This window comes from Nycticebus coucang, chromosome 7 (assembly GCF_027406575.1).
Source record: "Nycticebus coucang isolate mNycCou1 chromosome 7, mNycCou1.pri, whole genome shotgun sequence".
In the NCBI taxonomy this organism is placed as follows: domain Eukaryota; kingdom Metazoa; phylum Chordata; class Mammalia; order Primates; family Lorisidae; genus Nycticebus; species Nycticebus coucang.
This window is the reverse complement of record NC_069786.1, coordinates 134,105,790-134,131,729: the sequence shown is the minus strand read 5'-3', so window position 1 is coordinate 134,131,729 and position 25,940 is coordinate 134,105,790. Positions and strand designations below refer to the sequence as shown.

General features: G+C 45.1%; 1 protein-coding gene across 42 annotated transcripts in view; it reads right to left on the bottom strand.

Annotated features, from left to right (window-relative positions):
- Nucleotides 1-25,940, bottom strand: part of LRRFIP1 (LRR binding FLII interacting protein 1) — a 156,360-nt gene that overhangs the window by 83,186 nt on the left and 47,234 nt on the right. For 2 of the 42 annotated variants that reach the window (XM_053596579.1, XM_053596603.1), the window contains exon 2: nt 5,595-5,659. The exons of the other annotated variants lie outside the window; for them this stretch is intronic. The gene's annotated coding sequence lies outside the window, so the exon portion shown is untranslated. The remainder of the gene's footprint in view (nt 1-5,594; nt 5,660-25,940) is intronic. 42 annotated transcript variants of the gene reach the window in all.

Here is a 25,940-nt window from a genome sequence, read left to right as displayed (position 1 = left end):
GAAAACACCTGTAACTGATACAGGGGGTGATTTCCAAACTGCAAAGGGCCATTCAACTGCTAGTTATCAGCACCTGAAAACCCCATAGAGAAAGGATTAAGAAAGCGGGCTCCAGAATTAAGCCATCTGGTCCAGTTCCCAGCTCTGCCACTAACTATGGGATTTTGAGCAAGTTATTTAGCTCCTGTGTCTTGAGTCACATGTCAGTGATAAAGACGGTGCCAACTGTAAAAGTGAGGACCAGTGGCCCTAACACGTGAACTCTGGTGAGGACGTCAGGTGAGCGGTCCTGCCTGCCTGGTGCAGGCTAGTATAATCCCAGCAAAGTAAAGCCAACGCCTGCCCTGCTGCCGCGCAAGTCCCTTCTTTTCCCCTCTGCCATCAGGGAGGCCCAGGGTAGGTGCCCAGGCCACCTCCACAGCAGGAAGGAAGCTGGTCAACAGACTAAAATGGCTGAGAACCGGGATGAGCCAGGCAGAGACCTGCAGGCAGTCCAGAAAAGAAATAACCCCTCCCCCCAAAAAAAGCCATGGGGGGGGGTCACTGCAGAGGATGGCAGGGAGGTGGACTGTGCCAGGAGGATACTTGTGGAATAAGAAGCAATTAGCCAACCATTCTGAGTCCCAAGAACAAACCACCATTGATAAAATAATTGCTGACTTCTGATTCCACTTAGAGGTAGCCTGTTAAAGAAAACTACCATCCTAACACCCTTCTAGATGGGAGGATGCTGATTCTAGTTGTGTTTTAGCCCAGCCAGTCCTGTGAGGTGGCTGATCTCAGAACCGTCTCAGTCTAGGACTAATGTCAAAGTGTGTACTGTAAGCTGGTGTTACTGTTTGGATCCCGGGGACCCCAGGAATAAAGCGTGGGGGAGTTCACATTTGGCTTCTGCTGATTTTAATACAAATAACTCTCTAATGACTCTTCCTCGAAGACCCCTTTCAATCCCCCCAACCCCTGGCCTTTTTTAGCTTACATCAAGGTCAGTCGTGAGGGTGGTGAACCAGTGACTGGAACCTATTAATGGACACTAAGAAAGCCTGCTCAAAAGTCAGATGTGCATTGTGGCTGTGGAAGGCGACATGTTGTGGAATGGGAAATGTTGAAGTACACAGATTTATTCCTGGCTCTCACGGCTCTAACCACAGCTTGGCAGAGTAATATAAAATCCTTTTCCTCGACAAAGACCAAACTAAAATCACCTAAGAGTCTGGAACAATCACACAGAAGCCTCAAGTTTCTGTCCTTAGGAAGGTTCCCAGAAAAAACCCAAGGGCACCTTTGAAAGGCCTAAGGGGGGGTCCTCAGGAAGAGGGTGGCCGTCCATCTGGCCCTGAGGTTTCATACGAAGAGCTGTAAGGTCAGTGACCAGGACTCAATTTTCTCCTTCTTTTGGTAAGGGTGATTCATGGACAGCCACTTCCAACAATTTGACTCTAAATTTCTGGACCCTTCCCCCAAGTTTCTAGGCAGTTAGTGACCTGCAAACACATAGAACTGACCTCCTGAGGTCACCATTTAAACCGCAAGTCTTTGTACTTAGAAAGCAGTTTAGGTTTTGTGAAAAGTCTGTCTTGGGCATTCTTAAAAGTTATGATGGTTGTCACATAATTTTGTCTTCCTCTGTGCTCTCAATGAAAATTAAAGGCCCCAAATCTAAAAATCTGTTCTCAGAAGTACAAGAGACTCCTCAGCAAAGAATGAAAGATAAATAAAAAATAAAACAGTCTAATTTTGTTCCAGAAACTTCAGAATCATAGCTAACCAGCAAAGGCCAGGATGTTTAACCAGTCTAGGGCCACACCCACCCTTGGTTTACTTTGTTTCCATGGCATCCGTCTGTTGTGAGGCCCATTAGCTTCGCCTCCCACTTGTTGGTTCCGCACGCAGGGACCACAAAGACAAATCCTGACAGGGTGACAGCACATAGCCAGATGGGAGGACAGAGTGGCTCTCAGTCTTGCCATTAGTCAGGTTACTAACATTTAAATCATTTTTCTAAATCACAGCCTTCGCGTCTGTTTTCCATGAAGATGAATCACTAGCCATATTGATTTCAGCAGAATAAACATCTCTAAATTAGTTGCACAAACCATGAGCTTAAATATATGTTATTACTTTAGTTGGATCCTTTCAGCTAATATCTAAAAATGTGTCATATTATAAATGTGGTTCATGAAATAACCACCCAAAATTTACATGGCAGCTTTCAGTTCACAAAGTGCTGTATGCACATGCTAAGGTTCACAGAGATCACAGAACTTGTCCACAGATGCTTGTGAGAAGAGTGAAGCCAGGTTTTTAATCCAAGTCTCCACTAGAAGTCTAAGCCCTTATCACATTATAATGGAAATCACCCAGCACACTGCCTTACACTGAGGTGTCTCTCCCAGCCATCCAGGGAGCCTCGCTGGGAATAGGCATTCAGCAGGTGGGCTTGGTGAATGCCCTTGCTGACTCCTGGATCTTAGGCTGGACTAGTAACTCCACCTCCCCCAGGGGCATTGGCAAAGCACAGAAAGTGGTATCCCATGGTCAGCCGGCTCAGGCCCAAAGTCACCTTGGCCTTCAGGCCAGGGTCCTGCTTGTGGACAGAAGCACCAGAGCAACAGTGTGTGAAAAGCAACCGTGAGTGAATCTCTAGCCTGTGCCAGGCTTTACACACAACAGAGCTTCATTGTCCAAGGATCAGGCACCCCCCACCCCTCACTTGACCCCTGAGATGATGAGTGGGCTCTTCCCGAATGCCAGCATGTTTCCACTGTGTGTTATTTCTTTCTTTCTTTCTTTTTTTTTTTTTTTGAGACAGAGCTTCAAGCTGTTGCCCTGGGTAGAGTGCTGTAGCATCACAGCTCACAGCAACCTCCAACTCTTGGGCTCAAGCGATTCTCCTGCCTCCGCCTCCCAAGTAGCTGGGACTACAGGCACCCACCACAACGCCCGGCCATTTTTTGGCTGCAGTGTCATTATTGTTTGGCGGGCCCCAGCTGGATTTGAACCCGCCAGCTCAGGTATATGTGGCTGGCGCCCTGGCCGCTTGAGCCACAGGCGCCGAGCCTGTATGTTATTTCTTTATAAATGATGTGCGGGTAGGTAGATGGTTGGATGAATGGATGAATGATTCTCCTAATAAAACAGAGAACTTTCATGGGTATTTACTAACTCTCATTGATTATAAATATTTTATATTTTTGTAGCAGTTGGAAATGGAAACTCTTAAAATAGCATGTTTTTAGCATTTCATTTTTTGGCATAACTACCTAATACCTAAGAATTCACCGCACTTCTTTTTCATCTAATAGGTTTTCAGGTTTTTGTTTTTTTAAATACCTTTGGATTGTCTAAGGAAGGCAATGAACTTGATTCTTGGTTGAACTGAATGTGAAGTGGGGGCAGAGAGCCTCAGTGGAGGCCCACAGGCACCTCAGCACGGAGTACTGATCATGACTAACCGGCAGCCTGCACACACGGAAAAGACCCTGAGGGAAGGAACCTGGGCTTTCTACATTAAGTGGATGAACCGCGTAAGGAACCAGCCCAGGCAGAGACAGGCCAGTAGAAAACTGGCTCCTGGAAGCCACAGAGTGAAGAGAATAGGTCAAGAATGTCTTTAATTCGCAACTAGAAAACATTAATTATTGTATTCTATTGTGAAAATTCAACACACAGACATTTCATTGATTTGTGCTTGTATAATAAAGGGCAGCCACAGTCTGGGGGTCAGGCAGGACCAAGGGGAGGGTTGGGGTGGGGGAGATTTGTTTGTAGGTTTTCAAGGATGGAAGAGACTCAAGCTTGCTGGAGGCTAAAAGAAGACTGAGAAAAGAGGTCGGAGAGGCCTGAGAGGCTGCGGAATAAGGGACAGGGAGAGGGGGAGGGCAGGAGAAGGAGCTGCCGGGTACTGGCCCTGTGTACTGACTGACTCAGGACTCGATCTGATTCTGAGCTAAATGGGAACGAGAAACCAAAGTGGGCAGGAGAGGGCAGATAACAAGAAGTAGCTGTCGCTGTGTAGGGACTGGGTGGCAGAGTTGAGGGAGGATGAGAAGCAGGAGGAGCGGAAAGTGAAGGACCTGCCACAGAGACCTCCGGGTCTAGCCGAGGTGCGCATTCAGTGCACACAGCCCCACAGAGACCCCCCGGGCCCAGCCAAGGTGCACACCCCGGCCCACAGATCCCCCTAGAGCCCCCCAGGCCCAGCGAAGTGCACACCCCGGCCCACAGAGCCCCTCAGAGCCCACCAGACCCAGCTGAAGTGCACACCCCGGCCCACAGAGCCCCTCAGAGCCCACCAGACCCAGCTGAAGTGCACACCCCGGCACACAGAGCCAAGGTGCTCAGCATCTGAGCTCTGAGTCCCTCCAGGGAGCGCCATGAGTCAAATAGTGTTGCCAAGAGACTAAATCTAGCCCACACGTAAAATAATTTATAATTTATTTTACTATGCAATTAGGTTCATCTCCAAAAGTACCAAGAATAAGTCCATAACAGTCCTAAGTGCATCTATTTTCCTAGTCCATCCAGAGTAATCACAGAAACATCCTCTATATATGGTAATCAAGAAATGGCCACAGACACATCCCATAAAGCATTGCTTAGGAAATCAAGTTCTCTTTTCCATCGACATGATGCACTGAAAATATCTACCAATTACTTTCTAAATATATTGAAAACAACTAAAATTCATCTTGTATTTTTCAGCCGCATAGAAGCAAACTCTGAAAAGTCCCCCTAAGTCAATTCTAACGCCAAGAAAAAGAATCTATGTATGTTTTCAGAATAGCCCATTTAAAATGCTCTTGATCAGAACAGAGAGTGACATGGGCTTTACTCTAAGCAATTGTAGAAATAGCTAGCAGAATACCCCATTGACAAGTAAATCAAACATTCAATATATACTTAGGAATGGAAAATGGCAATTTCAGTTAAAAAGAAAGCTACGTATTTTGTTAGATATCATTTCTTTGGGGTTTGTGTCAGGAATCCTGCCTATTAGTTTAATATCCTAGAAAAGATAGAATGTCCGTAACACAATCAGAGCCATGAAATGAATCTTTACTACCCGAAAAATCCAGAAATCAACCAGCTACAAGCATAAAAATTCTACAGGTGTTACTGAGAAACGTCATTCACAAAAAGGAAGCACGGGGAATGCAGGACTTTATAACCTGAAATTAAACAGTACTATAGCAAACAGGGAAGATTAAAAAATTTAAAGGGCATCACTGTAGCTATGCAGCTTAGGTACAGACTATGTAATTGAAAGACAGACAAAAACATCAGAAAAAGTGAGCAACCTTCCAACCTAAGGTACAGAAATTCCTAAAATAGCATCCCTAAAATAATCTTTCCAGGAAAATGAGTTTCCCTAGAGGAAAATAAAAACTAAACACACTTTAGCATAACACTAAAAATATGCCCACACACTGACAGGAGGGTTTCCCGGCTTACCCAGCAGACCCTGAAATGTAGTTTAAAGAAAAGTCATCAGACCACAGGGAAAGGCCAGACTGTGAGCTGTTTCCTTATCACCCCTTCATAGGAACTGGGTTTGCTAACTTAGAAAAGACTTTAACATACAAAAGCTTTACCTTTGAGAAATGAGGATTTTAGATGACCTTCAAAGGGAGCCTGAGGAACAGCAGGGAGCAGCAGCCTGGAGAGACATGTTTGGCATCAGAGTGGAAATTCTGGAATAACTGGAGATCAAATAGCCACTCCTGACCACGTCACCTTTATACCCCACACCTCATGGGGCAGCTGCCTTTGCAATAAGGGAAGGGCGAGGCATCCCTCCCCCACCAGAGCCTTCCCAGATGCTGCTTCTGACCATCAGATTGGATTTTAGCTACTCAGATGTTATTGAAAACCCCTCCCCTCATGACCACTTCAGTGACAAGGTTGGTATCACATGCGGGGTTGCATATATGGGCAAACTCTGGTATAAGTAAAGAGCAGGGTTCCCCAGCCTCGGCACCATGGATACTTTGGGTCAAATAATTCTTTGTTGTGGCAGCTGCCCTGTGCATCCATCACAGGGTGATTGGCGGCATTCATGGCCTCCACCCACTAGATGCCAGTGGCACTCTCCACCCCTATTGTGACAACTAAAAATGTCTCCAGACGTGGCTAAATGGCCCTCAGATCTAGAGGGACTTGTACCTGCATTCAAGGTACCCACACATTAAAGCGCATTGACTTCTCAGCTTATACAGATGAATTGTGCCCGCAGGAGCTGCAGCAAAACATGCAGGGAAATGACAGTCACCATGGAAGTATGAGAACGCATCGCCTGATATCTGCTGCCCTCTTTTTTCAAGTAAGAACTCAAAAGAAGAAACAGCGAGAAAGTCAGCCTGGGGAACGCTGAAAGATGGAAGGTGAGGGCCACAGGGCAGGGAGGTGCGGTCATGCCAAGGCCAAGTGTGTGCTTGTAGAAGTCACTTGAAAGAACATTTGAAGAAAGAAGTTCAAAAAACTGAGCTTTGCTTCTCATCACCTCTCAGAAGGCTGACTGAAGAGCAGGCCGGTGCGCAAGGGATTGTGCAGAGGCCCCCAGACTCCCAAAGCGGAGGTCTGGGAGATCATTTGGCTTGAAGTCCAGCTCTGCTACCTGCTAGTTTGTGATTTCAAGCAGATCCCATCACCTCTCCCAGCTTCCTGTGTAAATCGGGGAGAGACAGAACTACCAGACAGAACTGCCCAGGGGACTGCAGAGAACAGGGGACCCGAGTCTGGCACAAGCAGGTACCCAGATGGAGAACTTGAGCAGTCTCTTCTAGTCTGCTGTGATTTTACTGCACACAGATGATTTTCCTGCAAGACCAGGGGCTCTGGAATTACAATTTGTGTGCAGGTTAGGGAAGTTGTAGGTAGAGTCTAAGCCAGTGTTTTTCAGCCTTTTTTCATTTCATATCACACTTGAACCTACAGTTAAACGTTTGTGGCACACTTAAATTATGTTGATCAAAAAAAGAGTAAAAAGCTTTAATTTCTTTTTTTTTTTTTTATTGTTGGGGATTCATTGAGGGTACAATAAGCCAGTTACACTGATTGCAATTGTTAGGTAAAGTCCCTCTTGCAATCATGTCTTGCCCCCATAAAGTTTGACACACACTAAGGCCCCACCCCCCCATCCCTCTTTCTGCTTCCCCCCATAACCTTAATTGTCATTAATTGTCCTCATATCAAGATTGAGTACATAGGATTCATGCTTCTCCATTCTTGTGATGCTTTACTAAGAATAATGTCTTCCACGTCCATCCAGGTTAATACGAAGGATGTAAAGTCTCCATTTTTTTTAATGGCTGAATAGTATTCCATGGTATACATATACCACAGCTTGTTAATCCATTCCTGGGTTGGTGGGCATTTAGGCTGTTTCCACATTTTGGCAATTGTAAATTGAGCTGCAATAAACAGTCTAGAGTAAGTGTCCTTATGATAAAAGGATTTCTTTCCTTCTGGGTAGATGCCCAGTAATGGGATTGCAGGATCAAATGGGAGGTCTAGATTGAGTGCTTTGAGGTTTCTCCATACTTCCTTCCAGAAAGGTTGTACTAGTTTGCAGTCCCACCAGCAGTGTAAAAGTGTTCCCTTCTCTCCACATCCACGCCAGCATCTGCAGTTTTGAGATTTTGTGATGTGGGCCATTCTCACTGGGGTTAGCTGATATCTCAGGGTTGTTTTGATTTGCATTTCTCTAATATATAGAGATGATGAACATTTTTTCATGTGTTTGTTAGCCATTCGTCTGTCATCTTTAGAGAAAGTTCTATTCATGTCTCTTGCCCATTGATATATGGGATTGTTGGCTTTTTTCATGTGGATTAATTTGAGTTCTCTATAGATCCTAGTTATCAAGCTTTTGTCTGATTGAAAATATGCAAATATCCTTTCCCATTGTGTAGGTTGTCTCTTTGCTTTGGTTATTGTCTCCTTAGCTGTACAGAAGCTTTTCAGTTTAATGAAGTCCCATTTGTTTATTTTTGTTGTTGTTGCAATTGCCATGGTGGTCTTCTTCATGAAGTCTTTAATTTCTTTTAAAAATAATTTAATTAATGATCTTTAAAATTTTCACATGTGCTGCAGCACACCGGCTAAAACCTATTGGTCTAAGTCACTCATTAGCTGGCACTGGGTTTAAAGCTTTTGTCAGCAGTTTTGGAGCACTCAGGGAGCTTCTGCTGTCTTTAAGGCAGCTGGTCCCCTTGAACCCAGAATTTTGCTGTTGCCTTATTGCTATTCCCAAAGCCACACTGTCAGCGCTCTTGGTCCCTAGACTAAGGATGCTCGGATGTGACTACGTGCAGATGTCTGCAGAGACAAAGGCTGGAAGGAGAGGCAGGGCACACAAAGGCCGCTCTGTCAAACTGGTGGGTCTGTGAGGGTTTTCTTGCTCTTTGAACGTCCTTAGTTGTTGTTAGAATGCTCTTTTACAATACTCTCCTTAAGGAACTTGAACTTGATTCAGGAAGCAGTAAAGGACCCACCTAATGTATTTGAACAGGGGAGGTAAGATTTTGTTTGAAGAAATACCGTGTAAGCTATAAAAAGTTAAAAATCACTCTTGTTACTCTTTTTCAAAGACTCCTTGGCTGGTCTCACCATTTATTCTTCCAGATTAACTTCAGAGTCTGTTTGTTAAGCTTTCAACCAACCTTTCCCCCTAAACTGGGATCTTATTTGAATTGCACTATCTAGCCGGGTGTCCACGTGGCATTGGTTCCAGGGGCCACCCTTCCCCACAAAGTCCATGGACACAAGTCACTGATATAAAACCATGCAGTACATGGATTTGCAGGTTACCTGCACACGTCCTTCCACATATTTAAATCATGTCCACATCACTTATAATATCTAAAACTATGTAAATGCTCTGCAAATAGTTGTTGAACTGTATTATTTAGAAAATAATAACAAGAAAGAAATCTGTACATGTTTAGTACAGACGAAACCATCCATTTTTTTCCCGAAATATTTTCAGTCCTCGGATGACTGAATCCATGGATGTGTAACCAAGGGGTAGGGAGAGCTGGCTGTCTATTCCAGTGGTTCTCAACCTTCCTAATGCCATGGCCCTTTAATACAGTTGCTGTGGGTTGTGACCCACAGGTTGACAACCGCTGATCTATACCTATCATTTGGGGAGGGGCCAGCATCTTTTCAGCATGGAGTCTTCTTATTTGGAAACAAAGTCTTTCTCTATTTTTCAAAGGAATATGACCTTCAGTAAATTATTATAGTTTTCTTCATATAGGCCCTGTATATTCCTTTATTCCTTCAAGCAACCTTGTGTGGGATCTGGATCTTCTCTGTTGTCCATTACTTAAAAAATCATTATGGCAGGAAATAGCAATGCTTTGGATTTTTGTTTATATTAATGCACACTATCTTATCGAACTCTGAGTTTGAAAGTGACTTTTTGGATTCGGCATATACCTAATCTGCACGTAGGCACAAATACCGTCTGCTCCTTTTCAGTACTCACATTGCTGATTTCCTTTCAGGTCAGAACGTCAGAATTGCATTATCCTTATAACTCTACAGTGTCCTTGATCTATCCTTTTTCTTCCTGAATTGGATGCTGTCCCACTAGGAAAATAGCGATGACCCAGCGGCTGTGTGAGTCAGGGATTGCACTGTGATAATACAGCCCAGGACTCTGGGACTGGCTGGAATTTAAACAGCATTTCCAACTACCTGCAAGGTACCCAGAGACTAGTGCTGGGACGCCTCCAGGGAAACAAATTACAAGTCCCACCAGACACTCTCTCCTGAAGGTTAGAATCTAATTTTGAACAATAAGAGATTAACAGAGAAAGCAACTGGGAGAAGGAATCACACTTAAGTCCAGTGAAAAGTTCTTATTGTTGTTACCAGAGTAAGATTGTTCCCTGGGGAGTGATGGTGAGGAGCCCACCCTGGGAGCATCTTCACGTCTGGTTTCTGGGTCTCAGTAAAATGGGGGAGATAATGGCACCTAGTTCACAGGGTTTTCAAGGATTCAATGAGTCGTTATTCATAACCATTGTTTAGAAAGTACAATGCTGAGTCTAAGTGCAGTGAAGAGGTTTGGTCTATAGAATGCAAGCTAAATCTAACTCACCCAGTCACATTTTAGGAAGGGATGTAGGTCTTCACTTCTGCCCCAGACAGACCTGCCCCTCCCAACTGCCTTCCTGCCGCACCCCAGAGCTTCCACCTCTCCCCTCCCTGCACCCAGCTCAGGACTCCCAGCCTGCTCTGGACAGCTTCGTGTTGGGAAACCCATGTTTGCTAAACATGCATGTGGGATTCTAAGTCATGCAGCTCCAATGGAAGTAAGCATATTACTTTTCTAGAACAAGAGGCCTGAACTTTGCAACACTTATTTTTATAAGGTGCCTGGTTACTTCCTTGTTGAGAGTTATGATGTACATGGCTGGGCTTGAACTTGAGAGCCAGATAAGGAGAGGTGACTGCATCTCCAGAGAGCAGTGTTAGGCAATGGAAGCTCCTGAACTTCTCCTTTTGGGCGAAGAGACTCTTCCATGTTATGTAGGTTTTAGAAAAAGGGGAAATTATCTGCCCACAGTGATGCAACTAACTCTATTAATAAAAAGATAAATATGTTCAAATATTTTAGCTCTAAAATTCTATTTATTTGAAATATATGTCCTACATGTATTTTTATAGCTCCATCTCTAACTTTCAGCATCTTCATCTCCAGGAGAAGACAGAGAGAGAGAAAAGGGTACGGCTGGGAGGGTGGGACGCCCCAGTGGTCGCCCCAAGTTACCTTAGCTAGAGGCTTCATGTTGGCTTAATAATACCCGATAATATAATGATAAAAGGTACCCACATTAAAATTTCAAATAATTCACATTAAATGCAACAAATAATTTACCCTTTTAGATAGACTCAACCCAAGTGTCTACTAATGGTTGAATGGATAAATAAAATGTGGTATACCCATATTTTATTCAGACCTAGGCGGGGAGGAATCCTGTCACGTGCCAAAACCTGGATAAACCTTGTGGACATTGTGCTAAGTGAAATAAAGCAGTCACGAAAACAGATCCTGTATGACTCCGATTGTATGACACGCCTCATAATTTACAGGGACAGAAGCAGAATGGTGGATGCTAGGCTAGAGACAAGCAAGGGGAGTTAGTGCTTGATGAGGACAGAGTCTTCAGTTTGGGGAGATGAGAAGGTTCTGGAGATGGATGGTGGCTGTGGTTGCAAACCAAGGTAAACATGCTTATTGCCACTGAACTGCACACTTAGAAGTGGCTGAGATCGAAAACGTTATGGTGTGTGTATGTCACCACAATGTAAAAATAAGGTACACTTGTTAAAAACCCACTTTGCCCTTTTGTTTATGTAGCATCACAAAAGGAGGAAGGCGGAAGCCAGTGTGGAATTTTTCCCGGAAAGCAGGAGGTAGACAGTCTGAGTTCCAGCAGACTCACATGAAATCGGTCATGCAGAAGACATTAACACAGCCCTGTGTTAAACCCGTCTCCCCACCATGAGCTCTCTACATTTAACATTCAGGAAATGGAAAGTCACCGTGCCCTGCATGAATTTTCAAGGTTGCCAGGGCTGGCAAGATGGCAGCTGCTCTGACAGCTGCTAACTTAGGTTTTAGAAGAGGAGGGAAGAGGGCAGGCAGGCATTGTGCGATCGCCTGCGAGAAGCACGTACGTCTGAACCATTTACCACACACATTCACTGCAGCACCAAAGCCAGTTAGTGACAATTTATGTTAATCACAGTCAGGCAGGCAGAAAGAATGAGGGTTGACGGGGCGGGGAGGAGGTGCCCCCTTCTACTTCGGTTACTGTGAATTTGGGGAGTTGGTGTTTAATGTGCAGAACCTCCGTTTGGGGAGACGAAAACGTCTAGCGATGGCTGGTGGTGACTGCACAACAATGCACTTAAAACCACTGACTGTACACCTAACAGTGGTTACAATGGGAAATTTCATGTCATATATGTTTTACCACAATGGGAATAATTTATGAATGAAAGTTTTACATTGCAAGAAGATGCAGATGGGCTGGGTACCCTGTGGGGGTGTGGCTTACACTGCCCAAAGTATCTATGCAAACGTAAACAAAGAGGGACAAAGTGCCTCAGGAAACAGAGTAGGGCCTGGGCTGCCTTTCTGTCGCAGGGGGACAGAGAAAAGCTTCCCTTTCCTTCTTTTCTCCAGTGTTTTTCCCACGCTCATGTACCACTTTTCAGGGGAAAATAGCAAAGGCCATTTTCTTCCATAACTATTTGACAAGAAAGGAAGAAGAGAAAGAAAAACCTCTGTGTTCTGTGTTTCTTTTAAACTAAGCCTAGGAAGCTGCCGTTTATCAAACTGGCAGCAGCCTTCAGTTCCTCAGATGCCTGTGGCAGGCTGGCACCAGAAGCCTATGGGCCGGTCTCAGAATAATATTTTTAAATGCATAAAACAAAACATAGACTCACAAAGGAAATGGATTATTTTGAAGTGCATTATCAAAATATATTTTTAAATCCTGATCAGTGTCTCAATCATTGTTAGGAAAAAGGAAATTACAGCAGTTATTTTGAGAGAAGTAATTTAATACAGGGGACCCACTAACAGGTGTGGGATGACTGACAGGCCAGCGGAGGCCCCATGCACCATGGAGACGGTCGTTTTGGGAACAGCTAGGGCTGAGGGCAAAGGTCCTGGCGATTGGGCCTAAGCCCTCCCAGCACGGGCTGGGACGGGACTGATGAGGGTGGCTTCTGGGAGTGTGAAAAACACTAGCAACGGAACTGACAGCCTCTGGGCCAGGGGGAAGCCTCGTTGCTGGGGTGACACAGAAACAGGAAGGTGTCAGGAAGGCACGTGCTCCCGCTTCTTCCTCTTGCCCCAAGACTCCTGTCCTCCAGAACTCCTGCGAGCAGAGCCTGGGGCACAGCTGGCAGTGCCCAGCTGGGGTGCAGAGCACTGGCCCTGCATCCTGGGAAGGTGGGCAGGGTGTGGAGCAGAGAGAGAACAGCTCTACAGCCTGCACTTAAGTGAGCTACCAGTGCTAACATCGGCCATGACATTGATGCCACCGTGACGCATGTCCTGGCGTGAAAGTATCTGTGATTTCTATTGGTGATGACATCACACAAACTTCCAAGACTACTGAAGTCTCTTCCCTGCATTTGTAATTGAAGTTAATGCTGCCCTTCTTCTGTCTGGAAAGGTTAAGAATCCTTCTGGATCTTTCAAGGTGTCAAATATAGTTCTTTTGGCTTCATTAATTTTTGATTTTTGCTTTTAATAGTCACATGATTGACCACTGATACTAGGGTATTTTTTTTTTTATGTTTTGAATTCATAAGCAAATTCATGCATTTCTGCATAGCTCTCATTTAACTGAGACTGGTTACCACTCCTGCAGACAGTGACTAGTCAGTAACTTTGCATCTTATTTACCTATTTCAGAATGCCACAGAAAAAGATGAAAGAAAACATACCCCCACACGTGCACCCTCACGCCCGCTTATTAGGGGAGAGCTTTTAGGGTCCTGGGGTCTGCAGAGCTCTTCCTGTAATGCCTCTCCCCGACGCTGACCATGACCTGGACGTCAAGGAACATCAGTCCATTATTTCCAACCCTGACTTCTCTGGGCCTCAGCCCTTCCCTGTTAGACACCTCTGTCTGATGTCCCAAAGGCATCTCACATGACACAGCCACAAAAGGCCTCCTGTTGCCCCCAGAGTCCTTCCCCTGCATTTCCCCACCTGTGGGGGTACTGCCAATGGGGTCCCTAAAAGGCTTTACTTAACACCTCCCTGCCTCAGTCCCTCATCTGTAAAGGAGGAATAATAACAGTAACGACCGTACAGGGCTGGTTGTTGTTAAGGACTGTGGAGACAATACTTTCAGACGACTCTGGTAGACAGCACTCCGCACAGCACTGGCAGATGCCCAGGGGTGGCAGCTCCACAGGACGGCCTCTCCCCACCTCCCTCCTCCGCACGTCAGCTTCCTCTCTGATACCGCCCCATGCACTCTCACAGTCCCGTCTCAGGGACAGGACTCACATGTCTCCTCAGAATGATTTAAATTATCCCACAGCGCCCTCCCACTGGTGAATGTAATCTGCGTTCATTCATTCAGTCAGTGAATCTGGGCTGAGGGCCATGACTCAGGGGCAACCACCCTTCCAGGGGGAAGATGGCTGGCTGGCTCGTTATTGCACAAGCAAGTGCCTGGGAGGGCTGTGGTGAGTGTGCAGCCTGATGGACATGTCCCAGCACACCAGGCAGGGCATGCAGACAGGACACGTGCAGTTGTGTTTTCCCAGGACAGACATGCAGAGCGTGGGGGAGAAGCCCTCTTTGTGAAACCTTTGCCAGGCTTTGCCTTCGGAAACAGCAAGGTCCAAACTCCTGACACCTCCCTCTTCCTGAAGGCTCCTGGATCCTGCCAGGGGCTCCCACCACTGCCCCTCCCTCTGCCCTGAACAGTGATGGAGAAGTCTGTTACACCTCCTGGCGGCGGCTTCCAGCCCAGGAGAGGGAATCCTCTTCTTTCTTTTCTTTCTCTTTCTCTCTTCTTTTCTTTTCTTTCTCTTTCTCTCTTCTTTTCTTTTCTTTCTCTTTCTCTCTCTTTTCTTTTCTTTCTCTTTCTCTCTCTTTTCTTTTCTTTCTCTTTCTCTCTTCTTTTCTTTTCTTTCCCTTTCTCTCTCTTTTCTTTTCTTTCTCTTTCTCTCTCTTTTCTTTTCTTTCTCTTTCTCTCTTCTTTTCTTTTCTTTCCCTTTCTCTCTCTTTTCTTTTCTTTCTCTTTCTCTCTTCTTTTCTTTTCTTTCCCTTTCTCTCTCTTTTCTTTTCTTTCCCTTTCTCTCTTCTTTTCTTTTCTTTCCCTTTCTCTCTTCTTTTCTTTTCTTTCCCTTTCTCTCTTCTTTTCTTTTCTTTCCCTTTCTCTCTTCTTTTCTTTTCTTTCCCTTTCTCTCTCTTTTCTTTTCTTTCTCTTTCTCTCTCCTTTTCTTTTCTTTCTCTTTCTCTCTTCTTTTCTTTTCTTTCTCTTTCTCTCTTCTTTTCTTTTCTTTCTCTTTCTCTCTCTTTTCTTTTCTTTCTCTCTTTTCTTTTCTTTCCCTTTCTCTCTCTCTTTTCTTTCTCTTTCTCTCTCTTTTCTTTTCTTTCCCTTTCTCTCTCTTCTCTTTTCTCTTCTCTTTCTCCTTCCTTCCTTCCTTCCTTTCTTTCTTTGCTCTTTCCTTCCTTTTTTCCTTCCCTTTCCCTTTTCTTTCCTTCCTTCCTCTCTCTCTCTCTTTTTATTAAAACAATCTATAAAAATCCAACAGTATTTGTAATAAAAGAAGGCTCATCCTTAGCTGAAGAAGTCAGTTTAACAGACTAATCAATGGCAGCATTTATTTAATATAGGGACAAGGCCAAGCCTTTATCGTCTCATAAAGGGAATGGAAGCACACTAGCTGGTAAGTCTGTCCTTTATCTAAAAAGTTTGAGCACTTCTACTATACTGTAAAATAATTTCATCAAGCTTTATGAAGAATTGAAACAGTGCAACTATTTATTAAAGATATAGTAGTCTGTGGCTTATCTACAGCAAGACTTGAAAACACTAGATGGCTCAGATTGAGAGGTTATGTGTAAAGCTTCACAACAACGAAATATTTGAAAATATATATCATCTACTTTTAGATACTCCTAAGATCTTATTTCAACATATAATAAAGTAGATATTCTCTTAGAACAAGTAGAAGCGAAACCTAATTTAAAACACAGTTTAATGTTTTTTTTTCAAGAACAAGATAACTTTGTGTTGAGGGGTACTGAAAATCCCTTTCTTTAATTTTGAATGAAAGGTCTGATCACAGTGGATACATAGGATTTTTACTCTTTTATTTACAATCAATTTTTTTATTTTTCAACTGTTAAATTCTCATTGAGCACAAAACCCTCACTCCCTGCCTAAGAACCACCTCAATATTAAGAGATATATACTGCCAATATATAGCTATATATTTTCTGCTATTTTTACAAAAATCATTAACAGAACAAGAAGTTGGGGGCACTGACCCTGACTCTCTAGCATGACTATAGGTTCAGAGACAGAACCAGCTTGCTGTGTGCATTTAGGGAATTCTAGAAACTGCGGGAAGGAACTGGAGGGAGGAAACAAGCAAGAAAGGTCTGCTGTGGTCCAAGCCAACAAGAGGAGGGCTTGGATTCCCGTGGGGCAGAGAGGAGTGGATTAAGAAGACTTTTCAAAGGCAGAGTTCGTCAATGGTGGTGATGGAGAGATTTGCAGGATCAAACCTCGGTCGGAATGGCTGGCCTGGGTGCTCCCTGAAAGCAGCTGCTGGGGAGGGGTAAGCTCCTCTAAAAGGCTTGTTTTTAGCCCCCAAAGATATTCCTCATCACAGACAAGCTATGCTTTAGTAAAAATTGCATAAAATCAGAGTCCAAAGATCAACAGGTAGATGTGAGGACAAGCAGAAATCACTGGGCTGTCTTCGAATAGCTCAGGATTACAGATACAAAATTGTTTTATCTGAGACAAAGATTATGCTTAAGAGAACTTTATAAGGATTCATATATATATATATATATATATATAGAGAGAGAGAGAGAGAGAGAGAGAGAGAGACAGAGCCTCAAGCTGTCGCCCTGGGTAGAGTGCTGTGGCGTCACAGCTCACAGCAACCTCCAACTCCTGGGCTTAAGTGATTCTCTTGCCTTAGCCTCCCAAGTAGTTGGGACTACAGGCGCCCACCATAATGCTCAGCTATTTTTTGGTTGTAGTTGTCATTGTTGTTTGGCAGGCCTGGGCTGGGTTTGAACCCGCCAGCTCTGGTGTATGTGGCTGGCACGCTAGTCGCTGAGCTATAGGCGCCAAGCCTAAGGATTCATATTTTAAAGAGTGCTTTCTTTTTTTATCGAAGACCATAAATTATCACTGACATTTGGGCAATTCAAGTATCACACCATGACAGAAATTTTAGAATGAGAAGCTCCTTTGATCAGCCCAACAGTGACAAGCACATTCAGAGAAGCTATTGACAATTATACCACAACCACACTGGGAGTCCCCATAACTTGATGTGAGGGAGAAATTCCTCCGTAACTTCTTGCTGGATCGAAAGGAAGTCAGCTTTCTGACTCTGCTACACAGAGGTACTTGGTATAGGCCTAGGATAACATCACACACTCTAAAGGTCTAGACGCGAAGGGAGCTCAGGTGCACCAAACTACTTCTGCCTACACAACTGCCTGCTGAAGACAAATGTTTACTAAAATAGCGAATTTTAAAACAACGGTAATTGAATTAAGTCATAACTTAGCAAAAGATGCAAAAACCAAAATAAGAAAACAAAACCCTTCACCTGGTTAACAGTAGAAAAACATTAAGAAAAAAATGTTGCCAGACCGGTTAGTTACATCACTTAAATGTAATTTACTTAGAGAGAATGTCTGGTACATTTCAACAGGAAAATACAGGCACACACATACACATACATACACACATGTGCACAGACATGTAAGTGGCCCCAGCCAGCTCCTTCTAAAGGGACGCAGTCACCTGACTTCCTCATCCCTGAGCCCCCAACTCTCCCCACCACAGGTCTCTTTAGTTGTTGCTAGAATACAAAAGGCTGAAACAACACAAAGTGTATCACCATAAAGGGTTCATTTCTGATTTAAAAGTGCCCAACAGGACCTGCAAGCCAGCAGGAGAGACTCCCAGGTCTCTGATGGGTGACAAATAAAGCCCATAGCTTTTGTGGAATCATGGGCTGCGCCTGGATTTGTTTTCATGAGTTGAGCTGAAGGGCTTTGGGGCCTTAGTTGATCTGAAAAGCCCCTGGCTCTCAGATGTGCACCCCGTGGTACAGGTGGGATACATGTGGTGCAGGGGTGACATTTCCAGGCCAGGAGGAGGAGGAGAAGATGCTGTGCTGAGGGTAACGACACAGCAGCCTACACTACGCGCCAGACATCATTAAAATGCCTGGCGTGCCTCGACTTGTTTACTGAGGAATGATCACACTTTCTAACTTAAGATGAGGAAGCCAAGACACAGATGGAGCCGAAGCTTGCCAAGGTCCCCCCTGCAGTGAGTGGTGGAGCCAGAGGCTGACCCAGGCGTGCAGAATGTGCCACTTGGAGACTGTCGTCAACACTCATCAGTCACTGAATGCTGGCCGTGCAGGCGCTGTGTTAGGTGCTCAGCTCACATAAGCCTGGGCACTGTTACCCCATAGCTCCATTGTGGAAATCGGGGATATGTTCATGTTGATGGAGATTCAAGACAGTGTGACCAGACCTGCAGCCCAGCCAACTCTTTCCTACACCACCCTGGCTTCCTTAGGACAAATGAACATTCGTCCTCCTCTCCTAGAATCACAGACAGGAAGAGGCCTCCACTTGAGATCTGATCTGGGCCACTGCTCCTGTAGCCTGGTGTCATTATCCCAGGCTTGACAAGTGACCTGCCCACCGCCACATGGCCAAGCAGACACACTGAGGCTCCAGGGCACAGACCTCCCGGGGTGGTGGCCTCCATCTCAACAACCCGCCCAGCCAGCTGTGTTCTAACAATAGCACATAGCTAAATTTTGGACATTTCAGACTTCTTCCTCTCTGTAAGAGTCCAATTGACAAATCAGCCTTAGACTATGCATTACTTTTTCCCTTTTAAAATCACAACCACCTACCACCATTTGTCAGATGTCCAAGAACACAGGAAAACCTCCTCCTCCCAAGGGCTCTCATTAAATGAGTGAGTGTCTGCTACTCAAATTTGTCCAAAGACTGTCCCTGCTCCTCTGCCAGAAGTTGACTCACACTGACACTCTGCGTGGGGATGTGTAGGGCTTTATGTCATATGAACACATCTCACACGTGGGTGGACATGGAGGAGGCCTGCTAGGCTTCAGCTAGGAACAGTCAGCGACCGTTCCCTAGGGAGCAGTGTGCCGGAACAGCCAGTGCGAGTTTAACGACACTGTGTTACTTTTACAGAGAGGGGTGCTTAAGCTCACCCAAAGTGCAGCCATCACTTTGCTTCTTAGCTCCTGCCCCCTGCGCTCACTCAGCTGCTCAGTGTGCTGTGTTGGCCCCGACATCTGAGAAGATCAAGCCTGGCAGAAAAATTCATTTTAGGCTGTCAACCACCTGCTCAGGCATATTTCTTTACGGACACCAGGCAGATGTTTGGCTCCTAATCTAAACCGAGAAAAAAATACTTGCAACAACCACGAAAAAGGTTAATAAGCCATCTACAAGTCAGCGAGAATATAAATGCTAACACTCATTCCTAGATGTTTTTTGACAATTTGAAAAAGAACTTAGGATGATTAAGAATAAACTAGCTACCAGTTTTTAGCTATCACATTTACAAGGCCGAGGCAATCACAGTGCCTAATTCCGGGGCGAGGAATGAGCTTGCAGACAACACAGATGCAAGGGTAAACAGAACAACCTTTTTGGAAACAAGTAACAGGGTCCCTGACTATGTTTATGTTTTATTTTATTTCAGATTAATCTGAGGGTACAAATGATTAGGTCATATTGTTTGGGTTTCTACGGTAAAGTTCAAGTTGTAGTTGAGCCCTTCACTCAGAGGCTGTGCTGTACACCCTTACGTCATGTTCATCAGGTGAGAGCTTACTTTTTAAATTTATAATCGCACTTCTAATATTCTAATTTAAGGCAATAATTAGGAATACAAAACATTATTTACTTTTTAAAATGTTCACTGCAATGTTATTCACACTAGTAAACAAAACACGTCGTGTTATTTTTACAGAGAGGAATGTGTTTTGCTTCTTAGAGAGGAGTGTGTTTCAGCCCTTACTCACGGTCGAGTCATCATCTTGGTTCTACTCAGCGTTCAACAATATAAAATGTAAACAACCTCAGTGTCCAACAATATAAAAATGAAGGCATGATATTGTGTCCTCAGAGCCTTATTCCGTGGCCATTCAAACATCCACAGAGCATTTGATACAAAGGCTATGGTTATTTCTTTCCTTCAAGAAAGAGAATAAAAACTATATACAGTATTTCCAAACACAACTGAGGCTAGTCAAATCATCATAGGTAATAGAATGGAGAAAAGGCACAGTGTTAACACATCTTATGCTTGGTCAAGTGGGGGCATAATTTTTATTTTCTATTATTATCTAAATTTTCCTTATTATTTTTCTACAACAAGCCTGTATCACACTTAATACAATGAATTCAACCTGTTCTTTCATCAGCAGTGTTGGTGATTTCTTCATGTATTCAATGAACAAAAAATCCTGTTGTAAGCCAAAGCTCGGGATAAATGCTGTAAGAGTAACACACAGCTTGTGTGAATGGTCCCAGCTCAGCCTGAGGACATGAGGGAGGGCTTCCTGGAGGAGAGGGAGCTGTGGCTGGAAGACTAGAACATGATAGTAGTTCAGTACGATCCGAGTGTAAGATCCCTGCGGGAAAGAGATGGGAGTTGAGGCTGGAGGGAGGAGGCTGAGAGGCCTTGGTGTTATCATCAGAGCTCAAAATTTATCCTGGAAGCTACTGGGAGTCATTGAGGATGGTAAAGAGAGGAATGATAGCACGAGGCTTGTTTTTCCCTTTCCTTTTTGTTTTTTAAAGATGATACAGTAGACTTCATTCAAGGGGGGCTAGAGTGAAAGGTATAGGGACCACTGTGATGGGGTCTTGTGGCAAGGGAGAAGGGCTGGTGCTTTCTAGGGACACCAGGACACCAGACAAAGGCGTGATGGTGCGCACCTGAAGTCCCCGCCACTGAGAAGGCTGAGGAGGGAGGAAGGCCTGCGACCAGGTATTTGAGGTTACCATGACCTGTGATCACACCACCCAACTGCAGCCAGGGCAACAGAGTGAGATTTTGTCTCAAAAACAAAAAAATCCCCACGCCCAAGAAGAGGGGCAAGAGGGATAAAATTCCAATCGGCAAGGACTGTGGATAATTTGGAAAGAAACCTAAAAACAATGCCCATGGCTGCACAGCGCTCACACTGCTCCCAGTGTTTCTCACGGCTGCACAGCGCTCACACTGCTCACAGCGCTTCTCACGGCTGCACAGCGCTCACACTGCTCCCAGTGTTTCTCACGGCTGCACAGCGCTCACACTGCTCCCAGCGTTTCTCACGGCTGCACAGCGCTCACACTGCTCCCAGCGTTTCTCACGGCTGCACAGCGCTCACACTGCTCCCAGTGTTTCTCATGGCTGCACAGCACTCACACTGCTTACAGTGTTTGCCAATCTGCCCTTTCACGGACAACCAATGTGTCTGATTTAGCAGGAGGACTAATGGATGGTACAGCTGGGGTGAGGCCCCCTACTCCAGCACCCACACTCGTGGAGGGAGCCTTGGGATGCCCTGGGGAGGCTGCGGCTCCTGGATGCAGGCCTCGTTGCAGCAGACTCAAGTTCCTATAGAAACCCTCAGCTTCTGCCTCAACGATTTTCCAGAGCCAGTAAGGAGAAATCCTGCCATAGACCACCACCTGCTGACTGCTATTGGAGGGTCTTCAGAGCAGGAGGGAGGGCCTGTGCCTGCTGCAGGGTGGCACTGTCTACCCAGACTTAGGGGTGTCTACACCAGCCAGCTCAGCCACTCAGAGGGACACCAGTGCCCCTCCCAGCACAAGCTATGCTGCTTTTACACAATAGCCACTTTTCATGCTAATGAGGTTTATAAAGAGGATCTATGTGTTTTATTTTTGTAATACTATCTGGCAGTTTCATAGCAGGAAATTAGTTACTTAGAATAAAACCTCAATTTTCAATATCATCCTCATAATAAGTAAGGCACTAAATTAAGATATTTTGGATTATTGCTACCTCTGGAAACTGACTCATTCTTAGATGAAGAGTGAATTCCAATCCTTGCTCTCTAAAACCTGTGAGATGCCCATTAATGAACTGGGTTAAAAAAGAAAAGAACCTATGAGAAAAACTGAGTTGCTTATGTTTAGATTACAGATTACTTCAATTATACACATTTTGTTAAAAATCACAGGCTTATAGATTTAAAATTATTCAATATATAATATAAAAACCTCAGGAGAACAATTCACTTCAGTAAATAAGAAAATTAGCACTTCTTTCCTTTTATTCTTTTCCTTTTTTATTTATTTTTTTGAGACAAACTGTAGTGCAGTGGGATCATTATGGCTCACTGCAACCTCAAACTCCTGGTCTCAACTGATCCTTCTTGCCTCAGCATCCTGAGTAGCTAGGACCATGGGCACGAACCTCACACCACCACGCCCTGCTACATTTAAAAAATTTTTGTAGTGATAGGGTCTCTCTCTGTCGTTCAGGCTGATTTTGAACCCTCGGCCTCAAGCAACCCTCCTGCCTTGACCTCCCTAAGTGCTGAGATTACAAGCACGAGCCATTATGCCTGACCTCTTTCTTTTTTAAAACTAAATTACTATTGCATTTTATCTTAATATTTACATGAAATCCTTAGACTTATTTTATTTTATTTTATTTTATTTTTGAGAGAGAGTCTCAAGCTGTTGCCCTGGGTAGAGTACTGTGGTGTCATAGCTCACAGCAACCTCCAACTCTTGGGCTCAGGCGATCCTCTTGCCTCAGTTTTTCTATGTTAGTAGAGATGGGGGTCTCGATTTTTGCTCAGGCTTATCTGGAACTCCTGAGCTCAAAGCATCCACCCACCTGTGCCTCCCAGAGTGCTAGGATTATGGGCGTGAACCAATGCACCTGGCCCCAAATCCTTAGACTTTTAGTTTCATTAATTTTTTAAAAGCACAAGTAAATGGTTTATTCCACAACAAGAAAGTCTGCATTATTTAATGCTGCAAAATTTAAAATGTTTCATGAATAAATTTAAAAATTCTTCAGAGACAGTGCAGTGCAAGGGTCCAAGGACAAGCCTGAAGCCATTTACTAGCTTCCAAAGAAAACGCCACACTCAGTTTTATGAATGAAAATTCTTGGCTGTCACTAAATAATTCTGCAATGTAATGGAAAACGAAGTTAAAGAGGCATGGAAATCAGGAGATTTCAAAAGTCTTAAAAATGGCCACATCCTTTGAACCCAACAATCTCCCTCCTGGTGACAATCATAACTGCACACAAAGATAATTATTCATGGACGTTCATCCTGATGTTGCTCATCTCAGAGAAACATGAGTTCTTTAGTAACTAACCGGGGAGACATACAGATAGACTACCATGCAGCCACTGGATAGAAAAATGAAAAATAATAATACAATGATTACAAAAGGCAATCTGCACAAAATTTAAAAATGTAAACAGAAAAGCTCAAAGAATGCATGAAAAACAGGCCTCCCAAGATGAGGCCCTCCCACTTAAAGGGAGGTCCCCTCAGTGCTGGACAAAACCCCGCCCCCTGGCTCCTGTTACCCTTACACACACCTAACCCGTCTTCTTCCAAAGGTGCTAGTCCAGCATTTGAACACACTGCCACACCTCCAGAGCTGCCTCCCTTGCTGATGGCCGTCTGGTCAATGGTGGAATCAAGAACCCAATAACGGCGGCCAGCAAAAGCCTCGGGCAGGGGAGCAGCTGGCTCTCCTGTGAGTGGAGCCACACTGCAGAGATGACCCCCACCCTCTGCCAGGGCCCAGCCCCACTGCTGCAGCCCCGGCCCTCACACGGCCCTCTGTGTCCCTTCCTCCCTTGTGACTTCGCTGCGGCTGCCCGGCCTCTCCAGGGCCCTCCACCTGGCGAGGGGCAGGTGGCGTCCTTCTCCTGGATCTCTGCAGCAGGTGCTGCTGGTTCTCCACTGCCCCCTCTTCCTATCCTCCCTGAGGGTCTCTCTGTCTGCTCACCCCTTCTTTGCTCGAGGTCCCAAGAGCTCCATCCTCAGAGCGCTGCTCTCCCCATCTCCTTAGAAGATCTCATGTTCCTGTGTGGTCTCTCCCTGCCCCCAGAAGACTCCTCTCTCCTGTAGCCCAGGCCAACACTCCAGACCCAACATTTACTAGGCCTCCATGGGGGGAGCTCTCGAACTCATTATTTTCAGAACAGAACCAAACTCTCCTTCATTTCCTGCCCCGCCCCACCGACCCGGGTTCTCTCCAGGCCCTGTAAGTGGCACCGGGACATTACAGCACCCTCCCCTGAGCAGCCTCATCTGAAGCCGGGAAGTCATTCCATCTGCCTCTGCCTCAGTCTGTTCAGGCTGCTGCCACAAAGGGTCAGGGGCTGGGCAGCACACCAACCACAGGAATTTACTTCTCACAGCTCTGGAGGCTGGAAGTCCAAGAATGAGGTGCTGCAAGATTCTGCGGTGGTTTCGTAAATGGGGCCTTCTCGCTGTGTCTTCATGTGGCCGAGGGGCAAAGGCGCTCCTGGACCCATCATATAGGACGCCAGTCCCTTCAGTGGGGGTTCCGCCCTCATGACTGGCCACCTCCCCAAGGCCCTGCCTCGTAACACTGTCACCTGGAGGGTTAGCCGTTCAGCTTATGAATTCTGAGGGTACAGATGGTCAGACGGCGGTAACTTTTCCCTCTTCATCCCACAGAGCGCTCATAACCTTTATCAGTCACTTTTTAAAACCAAAATTCTCATCACTCTAGTTAAGCCAGTTCCAGTTTCTAAGGTTAACCAATGCATGTAATTCAGAGAAAATAGGTTTCACTATAAATAGCCAGATCAAGAATGGGAACACAAAACTGTCCCAGTTACAGGTATTATTATTGGATTTTACTGCAGAACAAACAAGTATTTCAGGTCAGTTTATGACATATTGTTATACACCTTCGACTCCCAAGAGGAAGGGGAAAAAAATAAATTCCGTGGTTGGACCTGAAAAAAATAGCTTTCCTTATCTTGTCTAAGGAGGTGAGAGCATGTGGCACCCAGCACACATTACCGCTCTGAAGAAAAAAACATCTATGTGGGGGTAAGAACACTGGGTGTAACAGCTTCCTCCAAAAGCTCATGTCTACCCGAGCCTGTACACGTCACTTTATTTGGAAACAGACTCTTAGCTGATGTAATCAAGTTGAGATCCTCCCAGATTAGTAGGCTCACTCGATGATTCATTATAAGGAAAGAGAAGTTTGAGCATAGCGACACGGACAGGCCACGTGAAGGCCTGTGCCCAGTATGTTTCTCCAAAGGTAGACACGTATGTAAGACTTTAGTGCCATACGCTTTCCTGGGTAAAAGTGAGTGGATCAGCACAAGATGTTGACACCTGCTTTCTGTTCCTCATTCTACTGGATGCAGGAAATGGGAGGACGAGATCCTGGGTGCACAGTGGCTGAGACGGCAGCTAGAGGGACCACGGACTTCGTTGTAAGATGTAACACTTCTCAACAGTGTCTGTCCAAAAGTGGGTGGGAAGGGAATCCCTGGGAAGTGTCTCCAGGTAAAGGAAGAGCAACTTCTGTTCTGGAATTTGCCAGGGAGGATGCAGGTATCAAAATACTGTACTTCAAGGGATGACTCCAGAGGGGAAACTAGTTCAGAGAAAAAAGGACTGTCACCTTAAGGCAAAAAAAAGTACCTAAGGAAAGAAGTAGGAAGTAACCATTTTGATTTACATCATGGGCAAGTGGAAATCCGCAGTTCTGGAAGTTGATTCAAAGGGAACTTGAACCACTGGGCCAAGATTTCCTGTCTGCAAGAAGAGAGGGCAGGAACGTGAGTGCCAAGGTCCCTCCTGTCTGTGCCTCTGAGCTGCTCCCTTCCGGCCATGGATGACAGTGAGTCTGGTCGTGGACTGCTGTCCTGATGCTGTATATCAAAGGTGACGGTGTGTGCAGTCTTAGAAATGCACACTTTTCTCCTTTTCTTCCTTCACAGAAATGTAGCACAGCATGCTGACCCACCCCAGCTTTCTTCCTTGAATCATGTTGCATCTTTCCCTTCCCCTCCCTCCCTCCCTCCCTTCTTTCTTTCCTTCTTGAGACAGGGTCTCACTCTGCCACCTAGACTAGAGCTCAC